This window comes from Culex quinquefasciatus, chromosome 3, assembly GCF_015732765.1.
Source record: "Culex quinquefasciatus strain JHB chromosome 3, VPISU_Cqui_1.0_pri_paternal, whole genome shotgun sequence".
NCBI lineage: Eukaryota > Metazoa > Arthropoda > Insecta > Diptera > Culicidae > Culex > Culex quinquefasciatus.
In genome coordinates this window covers 91,854,984-91,872,292 of record NC_051863.1, presented here as the reverse complement: position 1 = coordinate 91,872,292, position 17,309 = coordinate 91,854,984, and positions in this window count along the sequence as shown.

The following is a 17,309-nucleotide window of genomic DNA, read 5'->3' as shown; positions in this document are numbered from 1 at the left end:
ACCGTTCGAGCAAACTATTCGACGCAACCCGGTGCTTTCGGGACCCGCTGCTCATCCAGCGCCGCAATTGTCACCACCCTACCTGGATTACCGACGCCGAACCTAGTCGCGCCCTCCGCATCTTTAACCTTCCGTGCAGGTAATGCTCGTTCGGGTATATGTCCGGCCGAAGCCGCAGGTGCTGCCGCCCCCTCATTCGGATTCCCAACCGTTCCAGCAAACTATTCGACGCAACCCGGTGCTTTCGGGACCCACTGCTCATCCAGCGCCGCAATTGTCACCACCCTACCTGGATTACCGACGCCGAACCTAGTCGCGCCTTCCGCATCTTTAACCTTCCGTACAGGTAATGCTCGTTCGGGTATATGTCCGGCCGAAGCCGCAGGTGCTGCCGCCCCCTCATTCGGATTTCCAACCGTTCCAGTTTTTCGTTTCGGATCAACTACCAACCGGCAATCCAGCTCCCGATCAGCGTCTGGACAACCACAAGCTTACAATGCCTTCCAAACATCACAATCAACATTGGCTGGGTTCCATCTTCCTGTAGCCAACAGAAGTACGGCATTCTCGCTTGCTGCCAACACTACAGTGCAACCACTCAACAACAATCCACAATCTGTGCAACAACAAAAAGCTGCTCGTCCCCGGAACCGGAAGCAGCTACAGCCCCACGTACAGCCCTTCCTACAACCACCAATAGCTCAACACAATTTGGCTCCTCCTCTTCAGCAAACTGCCCCGGCTTTTACCTGCAAGCATTTATATGTTAAACCGTTTGACCCCGCAACAACGGCCGAGCAAATCGCTAATTACATCCAAAGCCGTACCGGCTGCAGCGATGATAACTTCAACTGTCAACGACTGACTTCTGAGTCTCGTTCAGACTCTCGACCACTAACATTCGTGTCGTTCAAAGTTACCGTACCCGATGTGGTAGCTTTTACCAATGTTATTACCAACTCAGCATTCTGGCCCGACTTTGTTAGCGTCGATTCGTTCACTTCAAGGCGTCGTTCATAGCAATCAAAGCCCTGCTCAGCTCCCGCTTCCGTAACATCTAATACCAGACGACACATTCTTTCTGTTTACTACCAAAATCTTGGCGGCATGAATAGTTCCTTAGCTGAATACAAGCTCGCGTGCTCCGCTGCTTCTTATGACCTTTATGCCTTTACCGAAACTTGGTTACAGTCCCATACCCTATCCAGCCAGCTATTTGATGACACTTATGAAGTTTACCGGAAGGATAGGTCAAGTTCTACTAGTTCGAAATCCAGTGGGGGCGGTGTTCTTCTTGCTGTACGCAAAGAACTTAAACCACGTGAAATGAAGGTCCCAGACACTTCCGAAGTCGAACTCGTCTGGGTAATTCTCCCTTTGACTGAAAAATCCGTTCACATTTGCGTCGTTTATCTTCCACCGGACCGTGTCAACGATTCTGAGCTTGTCAAGCGTTATACCCAGTCCCTCTTGTGGGTCGTCTCAAAATTGAAAGCTAATGACAGTATCTGCGTCCTGGGAGACTTTAATCTCAGCTGCCTCAAATGGACTTCCGACAAAGATGGTTCCCTTTTCGTCGACGTTAGCAGGTCTACCGTTAGCACAGTGACAGCGCGCTTTTGGATGACCACCATCTGGCAAATCTTGCTCAAATTAGTGAAATCACAAACGAAAACAACGCTTTGCTTGATCTTTGTTTTGTCAGCAACGATGTTACGGAATATTACCGAGTTTCCCGCGCGCCTGCACCTCTGGTAAAGATGTCCGGCATCATCCTCCGTTGCACCTGAGTATTTCCGATAGCGCTCCCTGTAAGTTCGCCGATAGTAAGACTGCTGTATACTACAACTTCAAAAAAGCTGACTACATTGGAATGAACAACTTCCTGAACAACATGAATTGGGAGGAACTGCTTGCATCACGGAATGTCCATTCTGCTGCTGAGGTTTTTTCTCACGTTCTATTGTACGCAATTGACCAGTTCGTTCCCAAGAAGTGTCGGAAACCTCCTGTCACTCCGGAATGGTCCACTCCTGCTCTCAAACGACTAAAATCTTCCAAACGTTCGGCGTTGAAATGCTTCTCGAAGAGCCATTCTAGCTTCTACCGTCTCCAGGTCAACAACATCAACAATCGGTACAAGCACCTTAACAAGAAATTGTTTCTCGCGCATCAGATTAGAGTTCAAAAACACCTGAAGAAAAATCCTAAAGGGTTTTGGAACTACGTGAAAAAACAGCGGAGTGAGTCCGGCCTTCCAAATTCCATGGTTCGCGACGGCGTCGATGCAACAAATACGAGAGAAATTTGTGATGCGTTCCTTGCCCAATTCTCTAGCGTGTTCACATATAACAATCTTTCTGAACAAGTAATATCCAACGCTGCGGCTCGAGTTCCTGAATCGCTACCCATCCCTTCGAACGTCGTCATCTCGCACGAAGACTTCAGAACTGCAAGTGCCAAGCTAAAATGCTCCCACTCCGCCGGACCTGATTGTATCCCCTCGGTTGTCTTGAAAAGTTGTTCTAACAGCATCTGCCTTCCTCTAACAAAAATTTATAACATGTCTCTTAGCTCCGGGGTGTTTCCTGACCGATGGAAGGAGTCATTTGTTTTTCCGGTATTCAAAAAAGGCTGTAAACGAGACATTTGCAACTACCGCGGAATTGCAGCCCTCTGTGCCATGTCTAAACTTTTCGAGGTTATCGTGCTTAACTTTTTTTCTGCATAACTATTCTTCGGGCATTGAGTACGACCAGCACGGATTTCTCCCCAAACGGTCAACTAACACAAACCTTGTGTCTTATGTTTCCACAATACAACGAGCAATCCAAAGTGGGTACCAGGTCGATGCAGTCTACACCGACCTCTCTGCAGCTTTGGACAAGATCGATCATCGAATCGCAATCGCAAAACTTCGTCGTATTGGCTTACACGGGACTTTTCTTGACTGGGTTTACTCCTACCTAACCGGAAGATCGATGCAGGTAAAAATCGCGGATTGCCTTTCATCACCATTCCTTGTGACATCCGGGGTACCTCAGGGCAGCCACTTAGGTCCATTTATATTCCTGCTCTATATCAACGATGTCAGCTATCAACTTCGGTGCTCGAAACTTTCTTATGCTGACGATTTCAAACTGTTCACTATCATCAAGAAACCCTCAGACTGTCGCTTCCTTCAACAGCAAATCAATGTTTTCTCCGATTGGTGTCAGCTGAACCAAATGGTGTTAAACCCCACTAAATGTTCAGTTATCACGTTTTCACGGAAGAGGTCGCCGGTCTGCTTCGACTACACACTATTTGAAAACTCGTTAAAACGTGATCGTTGTGTCAAAGATTTGGGTGTCATGCTTGACGCAGAACTTTCATTTAAGGATCATGTGGCTTACATGACTTCTAAGGCATCCAAACTGCTCGGTATGATCTTCAGAATGACTAAGTACTTCCGAGATATTCATTGTATAAAAACTTTATATTGTTCACTAGTCAGATCCACCTTGGAATACGGTTCTATCGTCTGGGCGCCATTTTATGCAAACGAGATAAATCGAATTGAAGCTGTCCAACGCAAATTCACTCGATTCGCATTGCGGTACTCTCCCAATCAATCTTTGGATTATGCCAGTCGATGTGATTACCTTCATCTTGATTTTTGTCTGTCAGGAGAGATTTAGCGAAAACCGTGTTTGTTTCTGATATGTTGAGATCCAACATTGATTGTCCTTACTTGGTCGGACAACTCAACATCAACATTCGCCGGCGAACACTTCGCTCGTTTGCTTTTCTGACCCTACCCTTTGCTCGCACCAATTACGCCTTCAATGAACCATTCTCCAGTATGTGCAGAGTCTTCAATCGGTGCTACTCGTCCTTCGATTTTAATTTGTCTCGTCCTGTTCAAAAACTTAAATTCTTGACGTTTCTCCGAGAAGAAAATCCCCCACCCCTTAACCCTCTAGTTTAGGTTTACAATTGTAGCTTATTTATTTATTTATTTATTTATTTATTTATATTGTATGTAATTTTCGTTGGCCCAATAAGTTAGTTTAAGTAATTATGTAAAAGCCTTTTGTCATTTGGACTGTAAATCTGTTGACAATAAAAAAAGAGGTTTTGTGCCTATTTGAGAAGGACCCATCGGTAGGCGATCCACTCAAACGGGCTTTTCCCTCCAAACAAAACAAACAAAACAAAGCACATCTTTCTGGATTTTCCGAGCCTGTTGCAAAAAATTGAGCTGCTTTCCGGATTTCAACTCGTCGAAAATTCGTATCATCAATCATCTGGCTGTTTCAAGTTTGTCCACGGATCTCAAGTTTATCAAATCGGACCACTCCTGATACTGAAGATGAAGCTGGTATTGAAGATACATAATTTGGTGAGCCCGTTCTTGTTATAATACAAAAAAAAAAAACTTTCACTTATACGCTAACATTCACTCTTTCCACTCAAGACTAACTACGCCAATTTCCACTAAATACGCGGTAGGGTGTTCCCTTGGTCGTTCGCTGTGAGTTGTGGATTGCCTGCTTCTCTAATGAAGGTTCGACTGGGGGGGCATGCTTATTAATTTCTCGTCGCTCCATACCCTCAGTGACGTGATGGGAACAAGGGCGTCTATGAAAAGTCTCCCTACACCCGCTACAAATTTCCGGCGCTTGGGGAGGGAAGCGGGAAACCATTTTGTTCTATGCGCCGGTATTTGTAGCATTAAAATTCGTGCAAAAAAACTTATGCACGTGGGTGTACAGATTACGGAGTAAAAGATGATCGAATTGTTCACCTAGCGCTCACATGTGTTTCGGGACCAAGTTGCCTGCGGGTATGGGGACCATACATACATACATACATACAGTTACAAATAGTGATTATTATTTTCCATCTTTTTATGTACCTCACAACTTTTTTCCTAAAAAATGATTGTGTGTGATTTTTTTTCAGAAAAAAAAACTTTTAAATTTTGTTAAATTTGAATTGAAAGGGTACATAAATATAAGCAAAAAGAAGTAATCAAGAATCAATTGAATATTTCTGACTACAAAACCAATATTGTTTATTATTTTAGTTATGATACTACATACTTGGGTATGAGAGAATTAACAGGTTATCATTCAATGATCATAGTGAAATAACACAATTGAAGCATGAAAACGAAGTTGACTTTATAACTGTCGGCCACCATTGCTAGTACCAACCACTAGTGTCTTCCTTTTTATCTACAAGGACTTCGCCGCCCTGGGCTCCTAAGTGTATGAAAGTATGGCACGGAGCGACGGCGCCGAATACCCATATTTACACAAAGAATTTTAGAGCGCCCGCCGCGGGATTCGAACCGGCGACCTCTGGATTGTGAGTCCAGTGCGCGGTCCGATTGATCCACACGGGCGGGACGAATTGAAGCATTCCAATCATAATAAAATTGCTTCAAAACATAATAGCATTGATAAATCTCTTTCATAAAATAAATAATAGTGCATGCGACTCAAAGAACAATTGAAAATATACGAAGGTTTGTGAATTAACCTGCATTATAACAATAACAACAACAAACAATAAAAAAAAAATTTTTGTTGAATTTTAGCTAACTCCGACTCCGACTCCGCACAGTGGATCCAAGTGTGACAAAAATCAAAAAATTAAAGTTAAATTTCAGTAGTGTTAATATTTTTCTATTTTTTTTCTCATACCTTCAAAAACTCTTTCCCAAATTTTGAGCAAGATTGGATGGAATTTGAATTTTTGGCGGCTTTGAGAGTGCAAACATTTTTGTTATTTCTAGTAGCTGAAACTTTAAAATTCGCCAAAAATATTTTTTCTTAAAACTTGCATAACTCAGCCAATTTACAACCAAATTTGATTCTTCTGGCTGCATTCGAAAGGTGTTTGAAAGTTGTTAATTTTACTGTTCTTGAAATTTCGATTGACCCCTCCCCCCTGTTTAGCTTTTCAAACAAAAGAAAGCATTAACTATTTTCAAGATTTTTTCGAATTTCAACCCTTCAGGAACAATTTTGTACGGGTGTGACCAAAGTCGCGTATGCAGTTTCTGGCGTGAAATTTAATGTACTTTCAGACTGTGTATAGCATACTTGCTCGAAAGATCAAAATTAGCACGTTTCTAAAAAAAGTCAAAGTGGATCTACTCTACTCTATTCACGAATCGGATCAAAAAGTCAGATATGGCACTTGCCTTATGATCTTTATTCATATTATACTGGATTTTGGATTTCTTAGTGTTCCAACCCCCTCTCCCGCGTCTATTTTATGACTTGGTTAAATATTCCTCTTGGAATCACTGAAAACTTCAACGGCGAAAATACTTTTTATTGTAAAATTTCACATGGGCTTGTGTTCTATCTTTTGACCCGTCTGCTGAAAAAGAAAGGACGTGTCACAAGATAGCACACAAGCTACGATGTGTATCTGCGTGGAGAATTATTGGAACAAAGTGATGCGGGCAGTGATAAACATAGTTAATGAGCAATTGCAAACATTTTAATGAATACCGTCATCAGGGTGACATTGGGTCTGGTGGGTGAGATACAGTCATACAAAATTTCTAAAATTTCTATGACCCAATCTCACCCTTGATGACGGTACATACTTTTTTTTGGTACGATAGATTTTCTTGTGGGAATCCTAACCATGCAAGATTTTTTTTCAACTGTCCCAAAAAATCTTCCAAAAAGTCTTCCTAAAAGCAGTTTTTACCTAACATATTTTTATGTGCAGCTTAGTACATAAAAAGCAGAGCAGACCTTGGCTCTAGTCGTGGATGAAGAGAAGAGGGAAGATGAGCAGTTCTCTAGGATTTCGGTCATTCGATTTTTTTTGTATTTTTTAATCCGGCTGAAACTTTTTTGGTGCCTTCGGTATGCCCAAAGAAGCCATTTTGCATCATTAGTTTGTCCATATAATTTTCCATACAAATTTGGCAGCTGTCCATACAAAAATGATGTATGCAAATTCAATAATCTGTATCTTTTGAAGGAATTTTTTGATCGATTTGGTGTCTTCGGCAAAGTTGCAGGTATGGATACGGACTACACTGGAAAAAAATGATACACGGTAAAAAAAATTTGGTGATTTTTTTATTTAACTTTTTATCACTAAAACTTGATTTGCAAAAAAACACTATTTTTATTTTTTTTTATTTTTTGATATGTTTTAGAGGACATAAAATGTCAACTTTTCAGAAATTTCCAGGTTGTGCAAAAAATCATTGAGCGAGTTATGAATTTTTGAATCAGCACTGATTTTTTCAAAAAATCGAAATATTGGTCGCAAAAATTTTTCAATTTCATTTTTCGATGTAAAATCGAATTTGCAATCAAAAAGTACTTTAGTGAATTTTTGATAAAGTGCACCGTTTTCATGTTAAATCCATTTTTAGGTGACTTTTTTGAAAATAGTCGCAGTTTTTCATTTTTTTTAATTTGTGCACATGTTTGCCCACTTTTGAAAAAAATATTTTTGAAAAGCTGAGAAAATTCTCTATATTTTGCTTCTTCGGACTTTGTTGATACGACCTTTAGTTGCTGAGATATTGCAATGCAAAGGTTTAAAAACAGGAAAATTGATGTTTTTTAAGTCTCACCCAAACAGCCCACTATTTTTCAATGTCGATATCTCATCAACTAATGGTCCGATTTTCAATGTTAATATATGAAACATTTGGCTTAACATTCAATAGTACGCCCTTTTAAAATGTTAGTCTTGATTTGAAAATTTTGAAAATATTGTTTTTGAAAAGATCGGAAAATTTTACAAATGTTTCATATATTAACATTGAAAATCGGACCATTCGTTGCTGAGATATCGACATTGAAAAATGGTGGGCTGTTTGGGTTAGACTCAAAAAACATCAATTTTCCTGTTTTCATTTTCATTTTATATTACCCTAATATGACATATTTGGTAGAATACCTGACATTTTTTAATTTTGTCACACCTTTGTTCGAAGAGGATCCACTGTGCTCCGGTTTATCAGAAATATTCGGCTCCGACTCCGACTCAAGCTCATAAAAATTTAGCCGACTCCGGTTCCGACTCCGACTCCAGCTGTTCGAGTTTTTACGACTCCGACTCCGACTCCGACTCCAGGTCCCCAAAAAGACCCGACTCCACCGACTCCGGCTCCGACTCCACAGCCCTGTTTAAAAGTTTGGGGTCGAAAACGCCCCCAATACCTTTAAAGTAACTTTTGTTATGGACGCTCCTCTGGGGGTCGTCCGAGGTTTATTTGTGTTGTGAAATGTGCATTTATACTATAAATTTAACGTCAGAAAATTTCAATGCTCTAAAATATATATAACAGCAATTCCATTTGAAAAGAGCCTAAACCGAAAAAAAAGTTCTCCGATCGGGCTCAAAATTTTTGCGTCTTTCAATTACAAAAATTTGGATACCCAGACATGTATAGGTCATCGCTGAAATTTTTAAGTTATCGCAGTTTTAGTGAAAAAAGTTGATTTTTTGCCGATTTCGTCATTTTCCTGTTTTTGCGCATGGCGCGTCGAAAAACTCAGTTTTTTATTTTCAAAAAATCATATCTTGTAAACGTACGGTTCGACATCGCCAATTTTTTTATATTTTATGTGAAATTTTCCGAGGAATCCGATAAAAATATTTTCAGACATAGGCTCTTTGGTCCAGACACGGTCAAAACGCCATTTTAAGTTTTCATACGACTTTTTCAATAGTTAAGCTAGATTTCTGGAACTTCTTACTATTTTTCTCAAATCAAACTCATCACCTTTCTTTTGCGTCTAAGACAGCTAAAATCGGATGAATTGGCGCGGAGATATGATTTTTCGAAAAAAGTGGTTTTTGCGAAAAATGACGAAAATTGCCATTTTTCGGACCACCCTAGCACGATGTAGTTCACCCTAATGGCCAAACAAAAAAATACGGGTCTAATTGTTTTGGCCAAGGAACGCCCAGAAAAAATTTGAGCCCGATCGGAGAACTTTTTTTTTGGTTTAGGCTCTTTTCAAATGGAATTGCTGTATAGCAATAGTAATGGCAAATTTAATTTTCATAAAGGCCGAAAAGGACCCAAATACCGTAGGAAGGTTAAAAACGAAAATTTTAATCCATAATTGTTCTACAAATTGAACTTTTTCATTAGTTTTAAGTTCATTTGGGCAACAAGTACCCGTAATAAATAAACGACAACAAGTTGGTGAAGGGTTCTTTTGTCATTATAGTAATATTATTTTTGATTTTTTGTTCCATTTTGGCCTCAATCCACAATAACTCCGTAGGGAAGCGAATGACCAAGCCACCAGAAATAAAAGAATTAACAACAACTTTTTTACTACTCTGATTAGGGCAAAATCCGTAATCATTAAAACATTTTGAGATATTATCGATACCGTAAAACAACTTTGGCTCACAGTACGCTCACGTCCCATAAGACCATAAATACGTATTAATCCAGACTTCAATTGTATTTCAGTGATATTTACACAATATGTGTCGCTCATCCTGAGCCATTGGCTGACAAGTTATACGCTGTAACGAAATCGTTTTTGGAAGAGCATGTCAAAAACTTGCTAAACACTAAGGTGACGCCATCGTCGTTATGTACAACAGAAAGCAATCTAGGGAATGATTTGTTGCATCGTTACCATGAAGTGTGGTTGGAATACAGTAAAGGTGTGGAGTATCTTAATTACTTGTACTTGTAAGTATAATAATATCGACATTTTCGACCGGATGTTGTACTGTCATCTGGGGCGAAATGGGACACATGGGACGAATTGGGAGAGCTGTTTAAGCCTTGATACTGTATAATATTTGGATATTTTTGATTAATTTCGGATAGAACAGACACAGAACATCTAGAATAGTGCATCGCTCTCTAAAAACTGCTGTCCCTATTCAGACTGTAGTCCCGATTCGCCCAAGATGACGGTACACAGAGTTTAAAATCTGCAAATTTTGCTCTTATTATTACCGACAACGTACTATCCCGAGCAGACGGAAATAACTGGGGAAGGTCAGTTTTTGATATTGTGAGAAGATCAAAATCCGTTATTGGGATGATCGGATTAGTTGTTAAAATAACAAATTTCCATAACAAAGATTTGTTCGAAAAATAACTCAAATTGTTATTGCTCTGTTATTGCAATAACATAATTCGAATTATACGGCAAATGAAGGTAAAAGCGAATCATTATGTTCAATTATCGATTTTCTATGATTTTTTAAATATTGGCCGATCTGTAAACTGTTCCGAATATGAGGAATGACCCCGGGCAGAAAGTTGCATCTTGGAAAAATCTACCCATGTTCGTAAAAACACGAACAAGTCAAGTTCACCCCAGGGTATGGTTAAGAGATAACCGAACATGGCCACGAACATAAATTGTTCGAGGCGTATCTGCGAAAAATCTTGTTGAGTTTATTTGACCAACAATGCCACATCAAGTTGAGTTTATAGTAGCAAACAAATGAAATCTTCCAAAATCATATCAAGTTCATAAAGTAGATTTTGATCCCAAAAATAATTTTATTGGTTTTAATGCACCCCGCCACAATTCAGACCCCCTTCTTCCTGTTCACAAATATGAGTAATATTGCAGGAATATACGCACTTACATCAAAACAAGATTTTTCAAAGTTGAAAAATTATTTTACTTTAAAAACTCATTAAAAAATTGTGGAGAAAGCGTTTAATCGCCAAAATGTCACAATAATTTTCCAAATCACGAAAAATCCAAAGTCTCTATATTCCATTTTTTTTAAATTAAAAATAAAAGTTTATGAAAATATTCCTAAAATTGCATAAGTCCAAAAATCCACAGTAAAATTTCAAAAAGCCTGGTAATGTTTCTTATCAAAATAATTTTTCAAAATGTTGAAAAATTTTCAACTGGATGAGAGCAAAAATTTCGCAAAGTCCTGAAAATCTAATAAATTCTACCAAAAATCTTGTCGTGATACGGATCCCGTAAATTTTCTAAGTGCCGGAACGATTTTTGAGGGGGTATGTCAATAATTATTAAAAACCGACTTTCGAATTTCAAAATTTCAATGAAGACGTTTTGTTAGGGACATTATTTTAGGAACAAACTGATGTTTTTTCAAAAATCGGACGAAAATTTCCTGTAATTTCGACGAATTTTCCGAAATTTTGGTTCAAAGCAAAAATAAACATCAAAATATTTTATCATGTTTCCAAATTCCCAAAATTTTCAAGGTCCCAATTTTTTCGGTTTCCTCATCTCTAAAAATTTCTAAGTGTTGAAAATATTTTACTAGCCGAAAGCCAAAATTTTGCTAAGTCCAAAAAATCAAATAAATTCTACCAAAAATCTTGTCGTGATACGGATCCCGTAAATTTTCTAAGTGCCGGAACGATTTTTGTAGGGGGTATATCAATAATTATTAAAAACCAACTTTCGAATTTCAAAATTTCAATGAAAACGTTTTGTTAGGGACATTATTTTAGGAACAAACTGATGTTTTTGTAAAAATCGGACGAACATTTCCTGAAATTTCGACGATTTTTCCGAAATCTTGGTTCAAAGCAAAAATAAACATCAACATAATTTATCATGTTTCTAAACTCCCAAAAAATTTCTAAGTCCCAATTTTTTTTCAGTTTCCTGTTCTCGAAAAATTTTAAGTGTTGAAAATATTTTACTGGTCGAAAGCCAAAATTTTGCTAAGTCCAAAAATCAAATAAATTGTACCAAAAATTTTGTCGTGATACGGATCCCGTAAATTTTCTAAGTGCCGGAACGATTTTTCTAGGGGTATATCAATAATTATTAAAAACCGACTTTCGAATTTCAAAATTTCAATGAAGACGTTTTGTTAGGGACATTATTTTAGAAACAAACTGATGTTTTTGTAAAAATCGGACAAAAATTTCCTGTAATTTCGTCGATTTTTCCGAAATTTTGGTTCAAAGCAAAAATAAACATCAAAATAATTTATCATGTTTCCAAACTCCCAAAAATTTTCTAAGTCCCAAAAAAAAAATGCTTTTTCTGTAAAAGTAAAGAATTGAAAAATATACGCAAAAATGTCAAAGTCCAGCATAAATAAAATCAAACTTTAAAATATCAGCTCATGAACATTATTCTAAGTGTCGGAAATTGAAAATTATGTCAGTGCCCGCATAAACGAGAACTTTAAAAAAACTTTTTGTTAAATGGTTTTCTCACCATTTCAGAGATCGTAACCACTATTTGAAAAATGGTAGGAAAACCTTAAAAATCGCATAGAAAAAAACCGTTTGAAAATCATTTGTTAAATATTCAATCAACCTTTTACCAAATTGTATAGCAACTATTTGGTAAATATTTTTTTTAATTCCTCACTGTCTCTCAAATAGTGAACTATTCCCCATATATGTTGTTAGCAATATTCACTATTTGATTTTTTCTTCTAGCGACACTTTGTCAAATTCTTTTTGAAAGTTCATTTTTGCGTATATATTTTAGGGATTTCACCATTTCTCAAACGGTATTTTTATGGTTTTAAATAGTTATTTGAGTGATCCCGGATAAAAAAATACCATTTGATTACCATATTGGATCATACAATGACACTTTGAGAAATGGTAACTATTTGTGAAATCGTTTTTCAATTTCCTAAAATTAAAATTTAACTATATTAAACTATTTGTGAACTGTTTGATTTAAGGTTACTTTTTGCCAAATAGTACTTAAACCATTTATTTACCATACAACAAACAGTTTTTGACGAAAATAGTACTGAGTTTTTAAGGTTACCATTGCTAACCACCCTTATGCCAGATGGTTAAACCATTTGTGAGATAGTAAAATTCATGCCAACCATATAAATACCATTTTTAAAATAGTAGTCAAACATTTTTGGAAATGGTAGTAACAATATAGTTTAAAGTTCAATTACCATATGAAAAAAAGTTTTTATATGGTACTTTTTTATGCGGGATTTTCCATGGCGCGTTACATTTTGAGAAATAGTTGTAACAATTCGAATTAACATCAATTTTTTAAGGGTTTTCGGGATTTTGAGCAAAAAAACAGTGCAGTTTTACTTTGTCCAAATGTTTTAATTTATTTTGTCATTTTAGTAGTACAATGATCGAAAAATCCTAAGCTAAAAAAGGGGGTTCCTTTTAACTGGTGTTTAATTTAGGGAGGAAGACGTATTGCGTGTGTCTAAAGGTTTGACTTGTCAAAAAAAAATACATTTCTAATTCTAAGTTAAACAAATCTGAAGGAAACTTTCGCTACAGCAGGATGTTGATCAAAGTCGTACGCCCCATCCAGCACAACTGTAGCATTTTCGATGCCAGCTCCATCTTCGCCATCCTGTGGACGTCGTCAATTAGGTACTCTGCTTGACTTGAAATCGCTTGCGATAGGAAACGCCGGTTATTCGTAGTTTGGAAGCTTCGAGTTTAGATAAAAGTGGCACCGCTGGTTGATGAGAGCGTGTCGCACCCTGATGACCTGTCGCACTTGACGAAATTCATTTTAAGATCAAAGCATGCTTCAGGTACAAACCTAGAAAAATAAAACAAAATAAACCACAATGTATTTATTTACAATATAATATTCAAGTCCCATGGTGATATTCCACTCTACGTTGAATACAAAATCTGCAAATAAATCGAGTTGCACATTTGAAATGAGAGAATTTAGAGAAAGTGCAAATCAAACAGAGTACTTCTGATTTATTCGAATTATGTTTGATGGGCAAACAACGAGATTCACATAAAAAAAAGCAAATGGGAATAAGAAATGAAACTTCTCGACATACATACCAGTACATTCTTTGTGATGTTTCCATTTAGGCCGAAAACTCTCGGGCTGCATTGGTTCTATTGCCAGCTCCGTCAACAGAATATCAACTGCTGCTTGGCCGCTCGAAAAGACTTTTTACTCAAGAGGAGGACGAAGAGGAGGAGGGAAGATAAGCTAAATATACCTATCTAAATGGCCGCGACGAACTTTGCCCACGACCATCCTCGACAATGTCGACTAGAATGCACAAGAACAGGTCCACACAATTCGGGATTCACCGAGAGAATCTGTCGCTAAAAACGCGTCCTTGTTGGTGGCAGCCGGGGTCGGAATCACAAATCTGAAAAGGTACTTTTCGTCGAAATCTGAAACAACATGATTGTTTGCATTAAAATTTAATAAAAATTTGCGTGGTTATCCGGTTGATTTGTTTTGGTTGGTTCTTGGAAGTAAACAAACCTGGTGGATTTTCACGTAGCACTCTAGAAGCAAACACTTCTGTAAACAAACGATCCGGAAAACCACTCAATTGTCACCTTTGTATTGTTTTTCCTCCTCGGCGACTTCGATCCCGCTGGACGGAAGGATGGAACTTTTTTTTTTTTCTAGCTGCTCACGGAAGTAAACAAACGCAGCCAATACTTGCTGTGAGGATGGAAGGCAGTTCTTTTACACTCACTTTTGAAAACAAAACACGAACGCGAAAATAGTGAAGATGCTTATAAACAACCACGAACCGTGACGACCACGACGAAACGCACCAAAACAAGAGGAGTTTGGACTTGTCAACTTTCAGCGCAGACCTCTTTTGACTGTCGCTGCGCGCGACGGGCGAAAACAGAAATATAAACACAAGGGAGAGAGAGCGCGCGCTTTGTGGAATAGCCTTTCACCACATACAAGTTTTTGGTGTAAAATACAAAGCAAAATTCTAAATTCCGCATTTTTAACCTTCGGGAAGTCGCGTGTTTTCGCCTTTCTTACAAGTGCCCTTACAAACTGTGTACAAAGTACACGTACGCGACCTCCGGTGGGTTAATTCAGTACCATTTTTTAAAGTTACTTAGATATAACAAAATCACATCGTTTCAATGTTCTGGCCGGTTACGTTGCCACCAAACAGCAAGAACAAATTGCGACAAATTTCAAACCGTGAGTTTATCAAAAACGGGACATCATAAAAAATCGACTCACTCTCTCTTTGGGCAGGTCCAGCTTGACGTGACCCCGCGTAAATGCTGCACCATGTCCTGCCGCGTCAGCGCGTCTTACAGTTCCATCGCTCGGCACTGGAACTGCTCATTCTGCTGCATTCCACTTTCGGTTCCCTTGATCCCAAAAAGGTAAGCCGAGGTGAAGAAATCAATCGCTTCATACACATCCGTTTGAGACTTGGACATCACCATGTCCTGCAGCATAGACGATTTCCGCGAAACGGATCGAATCCTTCAGGAAGTTGACCTCGTTTTCCTTTTCTGGAACTCCTCGTTCAGGTTCGGGCCGTGCTGGGTCTTGACGTAATACGCTTTCGAGAACATCATGTAGTACACCCACTGCTGTTGGGTTTTCTTGAGCGCCGGGTCCTGCTCGAACATCTTGTTGCGAATTTCCTGCAGCTGACCGTCTTCCGTCCCGTTCTTCATTGCGAAGTTTCGCCAGGGAGAGCTTAGCGGAGAACGGATTATGCTCGAGGATCAACGCGATCGAGTTCTTGCGCACCAGCAGTGACTTGTCCTCGAGCCGTTCGACAGAACCTTTCAGCACCTGGTGCTGCCAGCTGCTAAGTGGAACCGCGTTCTGGCCCTGAATGTAGTGCCTAATCTGAAGCACCTTCGAGCGGACATGGGCCGAAACGTCCATCGTGTGGTTGAACAAATCATGCAGGAAGTCATCGCGTGTTTCCTTCAGCTCATCGGCCAGTTCCTCCTAGGTCAGCTCGGTCACGATGGCTTCGCCCATGATATGCAGGACACAGTTGCGCATCACGTAAGATTCCAGGTTCCTCAGTTCGTCGCTCATCGTGGACAAATGTGGAATGATAAGCTTCGGAGCGAGCATTCCCAGCTCCAGCAACTGGCTCATGTGCTTTGCAGTTTGGCTGTAGGTCGTGTCCACGTTGACCCGCTCGATCAATTACTTGTTCAACACCAGGTAGATCGAAGCGATGCAAAATCTTCGTACAGCAGCATCACGCCGTCAGCGATCAGCACAATGGACGCTTCGCAGTGCTCCAGGATTCGCACTTGATTACGCTGAAAACGAAAGATTGTGATCATCTCAAAATAATTAAACGAAACATGTTCCAACTTACGGCCGTTGAAACAGATTGTACAGCACCTCAGCCTGCTCGTTGTCCTTCAGCGCAGGCACCCATTCCGCCTGCGGCACCCCCTTTTGCCATCGCTGTCCTGCCGACAGTCCAATTCCGGTCTACGCGAGACACTCCGACCAAAATACGGACAATCTTGCCAAGTCAACCTTGACCCTAAGTGGGGAGAGAAAATTTTCGCACAAAACAATCACAAAAATGTGCACTTTGGCAAGTACCCAAAGGGATCTTCACTCGTCGCAAATTCCGCGCGGATCCACGGTCGGAACGGAACGCAAAGGTCCCACCGGAACAAGGATACGGAGCGCACAAGGTTTTTCCTCCTCCACGAACTGTGCTGAATGTTTGGTTGTTCGCGAACTTTGTGTTTTGACAGACGTTCAAAAGGGGTTTGGCCATTTATGTCGATCATGTCGATTGATTAATTAAGTCGATCTATATTATGCAATGTTGGATACAAGTGGAATGCATTAAAACTTGGATGCAACCAACGACATTGAAACGCATGAAACTTTTTTGAAAATGCAGTGCAAATAGTTGGGAATCGGTTTAGTTAGAAATATTGCAAACTTTGCAGAGTTTTTTTAAAGGACGAATAAACTATTGTCTTTCATATGTTTATAGGACCTAATAAAAAAAACTCTAGAATTTCAAACTAGGGTGTGTGTCTTATATAGTTTTTTTTTGCACTTTGTGCAATAATTAAACTAAAAGGCCATCTAATTGAATGTTGATGTCACCAACAAATTTTTGCCCGAGTTGGATGCTATGAAACTATGTGTTACAACTAAAATTATTTTTATACTTCATGTAGATTAAATAAAAAACATAAATATTTCTTATTTTGTAGAAACAATATATTAATTTCTAATTTTGTAAAAACAGCTTCTTTAATAGAATTTTGATTAAAATTTAAAAATATATATATAAATAGAGTTTATCTGAAAAGGTCCTACGTACACAAACAACGTGTTACACTAAAATTTTACATGTTTGCATTTTACCCTAAAAACATAAGATCTGTCAAATAATTAATTCATAATCAGGAATATGATCAAAGTCTTGCAGCATTTAAAATTTAAATAACAATTTTCCAAATACTGACTATTTGTGAAAACATAACTCCATATTTTCGAACCAACAATTTGACAAATCGTCAACATTTCCCAAAAAGTAATTTAATGTTTCTTTATGGTCACTAAATCATCCCCGTTCATCCGGGA